Source organism: Mus pahari, chromosome 3, assembly GCF_900095145.1.
Source record: "Mus pahari chromosome 3, PAHARI_EIJ_v1.1, whole genome shotgun sequence".
NCBI lineage: Eukaryota > Metazoa > Chordata > Mammalia > Rodentia > Muridae > Mus > Mus pahari.
The window spans coordinates 81624378-81635139 of NC_034592.1; the positions used below are offsets into that span (position 1 = coordinate 81624378).

Sequence of the window (10762 nt, forward strand, 5' to 3'; positions counted from 1 at the left end):
TGAGCCACCATGTGGTTGCTGGGATTTGAACTCTGGACCTTTGGAAGAGCAGTCGGGTGCTCTTACCCACTGAGCCATCTCACCAGCCCTCAGGTGGCTTTTAAATGAGCTGTGTCATGAAAGTTATGTTTCAAATCTCAATGTAAAAATAAAATCTGATTTTTATAGAAAGGAACATTTCAAAGCAAGTTTATTTTATAAAGATCTTTAATTACTACCTTTGTGAATGGCTTAGCACTGGTATATGCAGTGATTTGTTGACCTTTCAATAAAGAGGTCAATTTTTGCTCCATCAGATGGTAGAATGGTTTAATGGAAAAACCTACACAGGATGCATCTTGTTTTTCTTTCTCTGTTTCTGTCTCTTTGTGGTTATGACTGTGTTTGTATATGTCTCTATTATGTGTGGATGTATGTGACATGTGTGTATGAATATGCAAGTGTGAGTGTATGTGTTTGTATGTGTGTCTATGTGTTATGTGTGTGTTTGAACATGCACATGCACATGCATACATGTATTTTGAAGGTAGAAACTCAGTCTAAAATGTTTTCTCCGGAGAGAGTAACATGACCTGTGGACATTGGCGTTTGATAGCTTAAAGTTTTGTTCCACAGATGCTCTTCCGATGGCCTAGATAGCTATCTAAATTACTTAGAGACTCAGAGAGTTTTCAACTATTTCTTAAAGATATATTTATTCTGTTGTATGTGTATTAATGTTCTGCCTACATATATGCTTGTATAAGAACCTTGTGTTCCATGCCCACGGAAGTCAGAATAGGGATTCAAATACACTTTAACTAGAGATATGGAGAGTTGTATGCCACAGTGTGTGTTCTGAGAATTCATCCAAGGTCCTCTGCAAGAGAAGTAAGGAATTTAATCCACCAAATCATCTCTTTTGTCCTGATATCAACTATCCTTTTTTTTTTTTTTTCAATTTTTATTAGGTATTTACTGCATTTACATTTCAAATGCTATCTCCAAGGTCCCCTATACCTTCCATGCTCCCCTACCCATCCACTCCCACTTCTTGGCCCTGGTGTTCCCCTGTACTGGGCTTATAAACTTTGCAAGACCAAGGGGCCTCTCTTCCCAATGATGGCTGACTAGGCCATCTTCTGCTACATATGCAGCTAGAGACACGAGCTCTGGTTAGATCATATTGTTGTTCCACCTATAGAGTTGCAGACCCCTTCAGCTCCTTGGGTACTTTCTCTAGCTCCTCTATTGGGGGTATTGTGTTCCATCCAATAGCTGATTGTGAGCATCCACGTCTGTGTTTGCCAGGCACTGGCATAGCCTCACAAGAGACAGCTATATCAGGGTCCTTTCAGCAAAATCTTGCTGGTATATGCAATAGTGTCTGCGTTTGGTGACTGATTATGGGATGGACCCCTGGGTAGGGCAGTTTCTGGATGGTCCATCCTTATGTCTCAGCTCCAAACTTCGTCTCTGTAACTCCTTCCATGGGTGTTTAGTTACCAATTCTAAGAAGGGGTGAAGTGTCCATATTTTGGTCTTCGTTCACTTTTTTAAAAAATTAAATTAGCACATTTTTTAAAATCTCTCAGTGTGGTGTGTTTCTGTTAATTCCCTTATGACAGGACTTGTAAACATCAGAGGCTTGGGTCATAATTCTCTGGAGAGTCATGATTTAATTTCAAGTATTTAAATTATAACACAGTATGTTACTGTACCCGTAGACAAGGAGAAGGATGTGTGTACAGTTTATATAGATAATACCATCTGTATAAACATATACAGGTATCCTACTTTTTCTCAATCCTTACTTTTAAATTTGCATTATGCACTTGCATCTAAAAGTATAAGTTAGTGATTTCACTTTTCTATGGACTGCTCATTCTTGCCATACTAATTTAGTAAGTATATCATGAAGTTCATAACACATACTATTTCAACATTGAACTGTTTGCCTTATTCCGGACAATATGCCAATGTAGTATCTGTTTCTTCATCTGGGAAACATTTTGGAAAACTAGCTCTTCTTTGTGTGTTTGTGTATAGCTTTTTATTTGAGAGCTTAGCAGAAATAACACAAAACAATTCACCATTAAAATTTCTGGAAAAAAAATCAATGAACAGTTTACCTCCCTGTCTTTGCTCTCTGAATTTTATTATATATCAAAATTGCCTTATTTCTATGAAAAATGGGGATGCATTATTTCCATTACTTTCACTATCTTGCAGGTAATATTTCAAGTTGAATGGAGGATATTGGATACTCAGAGCTTACCTGTTCTCATCCTTTACTGATTTATGCATTTATTCATCTTTAATTTTATATAGTCTTCAAGAAGAATGGGGCATATCTATATGTACTGACATGAGGGAATGTTCAGGAAACATATTAACTTGGAAAAGAAGATTGCTAGTCTTTTTCTTTCACAGAGCACAAAATAAAACAGTTCCACTTATATTTGTGTATGTGCAGATTAATTAGAAAGATCTGTACTAAGCCATTGTCAGTGATTACCTGGGGGAAGAAAAATTACATGGATATATGAGTAGAGAGGACAATATGAACAAATCTGTTGTTTACAATATTTTTGTGTTCAGTTTTTCCCTAAAATTAAATCACTGGTTATTAGAAATAAGCACATTGTAGCACATGTCTAATTACAAAATACAGGCATGTATAGAGGTCCTCTCAAAATTCCCTATGTGAAACCAGCTAACTCTCTATTGAGTCTCTCATCTTTGATACATATTGTAGCCCAATGCATCACTCTTAATTCTGAGCTTAAAGTGCTATGTGAGATTTCACAGCATTAACTCATATCTACCATGAGATTGCCTAACTTGTCTACTTTCTGACTGTCAATTGTCCGTCAAAACTGCAGACCTTTGGAAATACTGGGGTCAACCTGTAAAACTTCCCATTCCCATGGTGGCATGCAAGAAAGTGAGCCATCTGTCCTAGTGAGCATAACTGACAGACAGTCCCAGTCACTGTTCCTCCTATCTAATGGACAATTTGCTCCTGGAATATGTTTCTCAGAGGTTGCTTACTGCCAAGGCCTTTTATCAGCTCAGATCCATTCCTAGGACTCTCAGAAAGGCTCTGTGTGGAACCTCACACATGAACTCTCCACCAGATCCCTGAAAATTTCTTGGAATTGCAGATAAATGCACACTTTTCTGTCATGAATTTTTCCACCCAATCATTGGCCTTTAGTTTTTTCAAGTATCTCATTCTTTCAGTATATTCAGAAGCCTCTTCTTTTCTCCACCTGCTCACTAGAAGTTTGCCTCCATAACTTTTTTCCAGCACAATCCTTGTATGTCTTCTGAGATTATTTGGTTCCTAATTCAGCTCCAAAGATGCCTTTATGTCATACATACAAATATATGTATATTTAATATATACATATATATATGAAAAGGTGTCATATCTAATACTTTCTTATATACATCTTCTAGTTTAAAGTCATAGACTTAGAAAAATATTATGTTAATGCTTTTGTGTTTAGCATTTGGTTCAGTATGGTACTTAGTGTTTTTTATAATGAATTTGAATAAATGAAAACTAAAAGTATAATCTTATCTAGTATGAACATATTCAGGTCAAAACGAGCCAATCTGCTCACTTTTCAGGAAGTGCTACCAGTCTATTTGAAGACAGCTATGTGTCAGCTTAATATCACAAGCGAGCTCCAAGCTATGCTCCAAGACACTGTTGTTGAGCTTCCCCATGCCCAAAATATTTTACTGAGTTCAAGTGAGTTTTCACGCTCATGATCTTAATTTATCCAAACTTTAAAGCCTAAAATATCACTGAATCTCTCTCATCACTAAAAGAAACAGCCTTGATTAATCACTTTAAGCATTTCAAAATAATCCACCAGTTAACCTATATTTAACATAAGCATGTGTAAAATTTACATGTGACTATTCATTGGTAGAATAGTATATTCTTGGAGAGCAATAAAATCAAGTTGCCTTTCTTAATCCTTCAAAGAAGGAATAAGATTTAGAATGTTCCTATTTATTACTATGCAATTGTAAACTCTTTTTCAGATAGATATAGATGGATAGAAATATCAATATAAATTATTATAATTACTATTGTGTTATTCAATTCTAATCTTATATTGTAATGAAGGAAATAAACATAAGAATGCTTTCTTCTCTTACCACTAAAGCTAGCACACCATAAAATAATTTTTTAAAAAAATAAATCTTTTCCTCACCTCTCTACATTCACTTTGTTAGATACACCTTAACCTGGAAGGCAACTGCTCAGAATTCAGTTGTCTTGAGCTTGGAACCATCTGGGAATGCTGGAAAAGTCTGTTTTCTCAGCAAATCTTAGAACACTTTTCTAACAATCCTCGTAGTTTTTCTTTGAATGCAAGTTAGAGTCAGTCAAATTTTAAGGCAGCAGAAAGAGGTACACGATTTTGAAAAATCATGTCAGGAGTAGGCACTATGGAAAGTATACACGGTGATAGGTAGGACTATCAAAGAGAAACATCTAGAAGACATGTTCTGAAGGCTCTGTAGGATATGAATACAGCCTGACGTTGTAGTCAAGGCAAGGGAAAGAAGCTTCAAGTAGAATTTTAAGTTCAACACTTCACAAGTGTGGGCCTTTGATAAAGGACACAGGCTCACATATATTTTTCCTCCTGTGTAAAGGAAAAATCTGCTTCAAGTTGTGGAAGTTTTAATTAATAATACACTCTAGTAGGCACTAGGTTTTTTATAGGCTATTTGCAGAATCATTTGACTTCTATCCAATAACAGACTCAATACTTAGATATGACCACACTCAGTTTTATGACTAGGAAAATTAAGGCACAATGAGGTGAAGTAAAAAAAGTGGTCCTGTGCTATCTGAAAATTATTGACAGTCTGGGATGAAATATACACTTGATATAAAGTGGGGAGTTTCTAAATTACTAGAAACAACCTCAAAAATAATGTTCTGGAGAGATAGTATCAAGACTCTTAAGCTTTTGTGCCATGATACACTGATAAAATTTTGCTACTATGAATGAAACCAACTGATTGGATGCTCTCAGACATGGCACAGGTGTATTTCTTGGAGATGGCCATTCAATGGTAAAGTAAGAAGCCTCTAACTCCATGATAATTTCCCTCTGCTAAAAAAGATAGCACACTGGCAAGATACATGAATGAAATTAATTGAATTGGCAGTGTTTGTAAGTCCTGCTTGGTAAATTTATTTTTAGAATTATTTACTCAGAAATATCACACATGAACAGAGATCTATAGTCTTTCCTTACTTCCTTGTCTTTTCAGTGAGAACTAAAGAAGCAAGTTGGCTTTATTTAACTCTAAAGTATCAGGTGTAGCTAATGACAGACTGTCTTTTTTTCCCCTACTACTAATTTAGAGTCTAATTATATTGGTGCATTAATATGTGAAAATGAATGAGTCTGTGAATAAATGAAAACATCCACTTGTTTTTATGCTATTCATCCATAAAAAGAAATTCATTTCTGAAGGAAAAAAAGTGAATATTGAAGAGTGAATTTCAAACAGACATATGTGCTAGGATTTTAGTTGCATGAAAAAGAAGTAATGATTTGAAAGTGATTCTTGGTAGTTACTTATAACAATTAGTGAATAGATAATTTTTGGACTTATTTACCTAAGCACCAATAATAAAGAAAGGTTTTGAATTTCAGAAGTGTTATTTAACAACTATTTATAAAATTGAATCTCATTTATAATTCATATCATAAATGGTTTTTTAAAGAGCATTAAAGTTCAATGCAATATCATCATTCAGTTTATAACATAACCTTATGTATCATGAAACCTCTTTTTCTTGTTCTCGTAGTTAAACTTTTTACAAAGGCACACAAAGCATATATACAATTATCAAATATGCTGTCTTTGAACTTTGCTTTTTAAAATTTTTCTATAACTCTTCACAAACAAGAAAACGTCATTTTCACACTTGATGATGGCCTGGACTGGGGCAATTAAACAAATTATCATCAAGTGTGAAATGACGTTTTCTTGTTTGTGAAGAGTTATAGAAAAATTTTAAAAAGCAAAGTTCAAAGACAGCATATTTGATAATTGTATATTGTATAATTTGAATAGTTATTCATTAGATTGAACTCTTAGCTCATTCCATGTATCAATACCTAATTCTTAAACATTCCAATGGAATTAGGAATCATTATCTCCATTTAAACCTGGAAGACGAGGAATTGAGAGAATAATTAACATGTCCACAAAAAGTGAACAGTGGAATGAGTATGTGATAAACCACCCTTTCTCTATCTTGGGCTTCAAAGCCATATTATAGTAAAAACAAACTATATTCATTCCTATTTGGATTCATTTCTATTTATGAATTAAAATGGTTTCAGAAAGATTCAGCTATATCCTACCAGAAACTTTAACTATATGTGGTTCTGTATTGCCTTTTTCAGGAAATAAAAACCATGCCTTTGTTTCAAAAGCTGTTATGTCCACCTTGCTATAGCTACCTTTCTATAACCACCTTGTAACCATGCCTTTGCCCCAGAGGTAGTTATGACCAATTTGTTATGCTTATGCTCCGCCTATTTGTCATTCCACTGTTCAATCTAATGAATAACTATTCAAATTATTATATAATATATCATCTTGTTAATTTTATTAATAGATTATATCCTATGGTTTTATATATGGCAATATATGTCATCTATTTTACATGTTAATGTTGCTTGTCGTATTGAATGTTGCTTGTCGTATTGAAAAGTAAATATTTAATAATAGTCTGAAAGCCAATATTTAATATTACGTGCCCCACTAATGTTACAAGTTTATGTCTAAAAATGTTAAAGCTAAGCTTTCAGCCTTCTGTGTACAGGGTATACTTTAGAGTAAGTTTGAGGTTTTCCATATCTGAACTATATATTCAATTTGTTCTGTTTCATTTAGAGGATTTTTAGTATTCAAGTCCTATTTTATAGTGTGACTCCACTTTATTGCCTCAGATCCCATATAAAAATGACATATAATATGTCATTGTAATCATTACAGTTCTGTGGCCAAGGATCTATAATATAACTCAGAAGGATGTCTGTATGTAAAACATGGCAGGTCTATGCCCTGAAATCTATTATCTTGAATAAAGAAAAAGAAGAAGAAGAAGAAGAAGAAGAAGAAGAAGAAGAAGAAGAAGAAGAAGAAGAAGAAGAAGAAGAAGGAGGAGGAGGAGGAGGAGGAAGAGGAGGAGGAGGTATTATTCTGTGATTTGGAGATACAATTCTCTTAATAACATTTTTCCCCTCCAGTTGGACAGTCTTTCTCCATCTCAGGCATATGGGCCTGGGGATAGTCTATTATGTGAAAACAGAAACAGATATTAATAAAGGAGAAGGACCTTACACATTTGTCATTGAAGGAGCTGTAATACCTGGTGCACTATCACTGATCAGTTACTTAGTATTCTAATGACTTTCTTCATTAAATTAGTTTAGTTAATTCTCAACCACTTTAGAGGGATAATTTAAGTCACTGGAGATTGGAGACACAGAAGGAAAAAAACAAAAACAAAAACAAAAATTTAAGAGATTTTATTCCCCTTCCAGTGTACATTCTGATTTTCCCCATCCCATACCTCCTCCCTGCCCTCTGTCTCCATGAGGACGTCCCCACTCCCCACCCCCTACCCTTCACTCCACCAGACCTCTAAACTCCCTGGGGCCACAGTATCTTGAGGGTAGGGTACATCTTCTCTGACTGAACCCAGACCCAGCAGTCCTCTGCTGTATATGTGTTAGGGGCCTCATATCAGCTGGTGCGTGCTGCCTGGTTGTTGGGCCAGTGTCTGAGAGATCATGGAGGTCCAGGTTAATTGAGACTTCTGATCCTCCTACTGAGTCACCTTCCTTCTCTGTTTCTTTCAGCCTTCCATAATTCAATCACAGGGGTCAGCAGCTTCTGTCCATTGGTTGTGTGCAAATATCTGCATCTGCCTCTTTCAGCTGCTTGGGTCTTTCAGATGGGAGGCAGAGGCAGGTGAATCTCTGAGTTCAAGGCCAGCCTGGTCTATAGAGTGAGTTCCTTGGACAGCCAGGACTACACAGAGAAACCCTGTCTCAAACAAAATAAAACAAAACAAAACAACAAAAAAAGAAAAAAGAAAGAAAAAACAGAGAAAGAAAAGAGCGAAAGAAAGAAACAGACAGACAGACAGACAGGAAGAGAGAGAGAGAGAGAGAGAGAGAGAGAGAGAGAGAGAGAGAGAGAGAGAGAGTCACTGGAGAAATGTAAGTTAGCAAATTTACGGACAAGGGATGAGGTGTTCCTTTGACTAAAATAGTGTTCACAAGATTAGAGAAGTAACAATGGTGCAACTTGTTTTCTCCTCAGGAAAATATTACTCAGCAATATATTTAAAAGTCTTGATAAAGGAAGATATTTTACATAACCGAGTATTATGTTTATGTATATAACTATCCTCTTGTAATCTGGAAAAAGCCTCAAGTATGAAGCAGCACACACACACACACACACACACACACACACACACACACACACAGGTTTTATTTTCAAATAATTTTGCTGAAGTTTCTTACTAACTTCCTTAAGATTAATGTCATATTTTAATTTTCTCTTTTTCTTAGAAATGATTCACTTGATTGCATGCCTGTATGTTTACCCAGAGAGAGTGGAGCTGAGGAAGTTGGAGCTTCTGTTGACACTCTAAACACATGTGAGTATAACTTGAACAGCATATTTAAGAAATAAGGAGAATCATCTCATGTGATTTGCAGAGTCTTGAGAATGAAAATATCTGAGAATTAGCATGGTCATTTGCTGAATACTGGGCCTTGGCCATCCTGTTGCTAGGACATTGGGTGAGATTGTAAACCCCCATGAGAAGAACGTTGAAGCAGTCTCTCTCACAGCTTCCTAGGATCATAACCTGCAGGCCTCAGCAAGCAAAGCAACCTTCTTTTACTACAATATCCTCTTCAGTCTCTCTCGCTCTCGCTCTCGCTCTCTCTCTCTCTCCAAATTATCTATCTATCATCATATATATAATATATATCATATATATTAGTGTCTTGTGAATTTGCATTTCTCTAAAGAGCTGACAGTTATTTGTCAATGCACAGTGAAATCCAAGGGAATGAATGACTTCATTTTGCTTATGTGTATTTCCAGTTCTTCAAACAGGGTCTAAACTGTGAGAGATCATCCTGGCTGTTGGCACATATCCGTAATCCCAGTCCTGAGAAAGGAGGGACAAAAGGATTGCAGCAAGCCCATGGGCATCCTGGCCTATATTCTGAGTTCTGACATAGCCTAGGATGCAGTGTGATACCATTTTGCACTTTAAAATCTAGATAAATAAATAAATAAATAGTAGCATCTCAAATATTGTTTTGATAGGTTTAGGTTTTCATTTCACTTCTATTCTCTACTTGACTATTAAAATTAAAATTTAGCTTGAAACAGTGCTTAAATTCCATTCAGAAGTGTAACAATTCATAAAAATTTTCCCCTGTGTTGTTTAACTTAGAGCAATGTTTCAAGTTTTCTTGTATGTCTTTTATCATAATTTATTCACATCACTTCTACATTTCAGCCCTTTGAAATCAGGGAAATTAATTTAGCTATTTTGCTAGCCTCACCAACTCTTAGATAAGAGTTTATTTTTCAATAATTATTAATCACTTTAATTGCTATTTTTATGTAATAGAAGGGCTTCTGGCATATTTTCAACCATATCAGTATTATCTTTGATAAAATATTCTGTTCCTGAAATGAAAATTTGGCTATTTGATAGGATAGCTTACTGTAAGCAGTCTTGAAATTATAAAAAAATTAAGTCCTATATTGAAGATATTATACTATTCTCTATATTATTATATAATCATTTGTGATCTATTATCAAATAATTAAATTTATTTGTTAATTCAAATGATATCTATACATATACACAAATTCAAACCTTTAATCTTGGTTAGTTCAATGTGCTATGAGATTTTTTACAATACTTACCAATGTGATTTCTGAATATACATGTCTTGTGTGTACATGCATGCAACTTTAATAAAATTCCATGTAAATAAATAAATGAACTGTAACACTTGTGAGCCAACACCATCAGAGAAGCAATAAACATAGGGTTTAAGGTGAATCTAAGGATTTTGCTGAAGACAGGTATGTAAGAAAAGATCTGGGAGCAGAAATCTAACTGAGTGGCCATTGATTAAGTCATTGTGAAGGAAATAAATTCCTCTTTCAGTTTCTTTATGTTTCTAATAGAGGCAACTAATACTACATAAAATAAGACAGTTATAAAGTGTTCCAAGATTCTGGGTAATCAGTCCTGCCTTTATGTAATCCTTCCCTGCTTTCCCGATTTGCTGGTCAAACTTAGTTGTTCTTTCCATTTCTCCTACCTCCTCTGCCTCCTTCTCATCTTCCTCTTATTTTTAGGTGTTTGGATATGACTACTTGGCACCAGACTTTGTGGGGGGCTTTTCCCTCAATAAAATCAATTCTTCTTTCTTCTGCTTTCATCACCCCCTTGATTGCCTATAGTTCTTCAGGTGGAGCTTTGTAAAATTTTCCTCATTCACATTGACATACAGTCTGATGGTACTGTTATACACACACTGTTTAATAACTGAATGCTGAGGTTTTATAAACACAGCTACAGAGCTTCCCTTTCATTCCTCTCATCTCTCCCCTCATCTTTCCTCTCTCCTCTCCTCTCCCCTCCCCTCCCCTCCCCTCCCCTCCCCTCCTCCTC

General features: G+C 35.4%; 1 protein-coding gene across 3 annotated transcripts in view; it reads left to right on the forward strand.

Annotated features, from left to right (window-relative positions):
• The window catches only part of Lrrc4c (leucine rich repeat containing 4C), a 1191813-nt gene that overhangs the window by 445518 nt on the left and 735533 nt on the right, over positions 1 to 10762 (forward strand). For all 3 annotated transcript variants that reach the window (XM_021194266.2, XM_029536201.1, XM_029536202.1), the window contains one exon: positions 8622 to 8710. The gene's annotated coding sequence lies outside the window, so the exon portion shown is untranslated. The remainder of the gene's footprint in view (positions 1 to 8621; positions 8711 to 10762) is intronic.